The following is a 1,403-nucleotide window of genomic DNA, read 5'->3' on the forward strand; positions in this document are numbered from 1 at the left end:
TGGGGCAGCTGGCTGCAGGTGTGCTGCAAGCTTGTTTGATACCTGCTGGAGCTGGGCTCAAATGAGAAACAACGTGGGTGGGGATCAGCACAGCGGGTTCATGGCAATCACTGTCTCTTCTGAGGATAGGTTCTGCGTGTTTTCCAGCCATTCCCATCTGCGCCACAGTCAGCATCCTTTCGTGCTAAGCCTAGATCATAAACTTCCTGGGATGGACTGCATGTCAGTTTGTATATAAAACAAAGGACAGCACATACATGCTTTACATAAACAGATATTGGAGTAAGGAACTCTGCCACAGTTAACATTTCTGCAGGTCAGCCGGAGTCCTTATTATGATTGCAAATGGCTTTTCAAGTACTGCTCTTCCCATCAAGGAACGTGCGAGTGAAATATCGGCAACGTATCGCACACAGACACATCGCTGTGTCAACAGTCCCCATGCACGCTCACTGCTCCAGAACTACATCCTACAGTTACCTCATGCTCCCTCCTGATCAACAATATTCCAAAAGCCAGAACACTTTTCAGGTTTGGAGAACAACCCGGACTTGCTAGTTAATGTCACATCAGCTTGTTGTGACAAATCAAGAGGACTGATGGGCTTTCTGCAGTCCTGGAAAAGCAGCTTACCATTTCTTTCAGACTAAATAGTCCCGTTTCTCTGACTGCTCCTGCCACCTTACAGCTACCTGGCACAAAAAGCTGACAGCCCTGGTAAGGGAAAGGGCCACAGAGGAACACAAGACTAGCAGGCAGTAATTCTTGCACTTGTTTAGAGCTGGACTAAAAATAGAGGTTCTTGAGCCCATTTCACCGTAAAAAGCCTGCACAATTCAGACAAGTTTTACCAGTTGTCATGGTTTGACACTGGCACAATGCCAGTGCCCCATGAAAATATACCTCCCTGGTGTTTGCTGTGAGATGTGACCAGGAAATAAGCAAAGCAGGCCTCTACCTTAGAAAAAAAAATTTATTAACTAAACTACAAATGGAAAACAAACCACACACACACACACACACACACCCCTGGAAAATGAAAACTCCACAAAAAGCATTTCCTCCTCCCCCCCCACCACATTTCCAATACATCTTCCAAATTTCAACTCTCCATCCATCACCCTGTAAATACTCAATTCCAGTCCATCAAGAGGAGAGGAGTCCTTGGGGCCATGGTGACCTCTTCCTTGCATGCCCAGCGCTCTCACCACTGGACATGGAACAGAGCTACTTCAAGGGTTATCCTTTTAAGGGTGCTTTGACCAGTTCCAAAAAAAGCACAGTTTCCTCATCACTCTCGGGACCTCTTGTCCCCCCCATACTTGTCTACCCCCTGGGGCCGGGGGGTCTCCAAAACTGAACCCTCTCAGTTCTGAGCCATCGCCTCCCCCCTGCATGCAGCC

This window comes from Geospiza fortis, unplaced genomic scaffold (assembly GCF_000277835.1).
Source record: "Geospiza fortis unplaced genomic scaffold, GeoFor_1.0 scaffold66, whole genome shotgun sequence".
NCBI lineage: Eukaryota > Metazoa > Chordata > Aves > Passeriformes > Thraupidae > Geospiza > Geospiza fortis.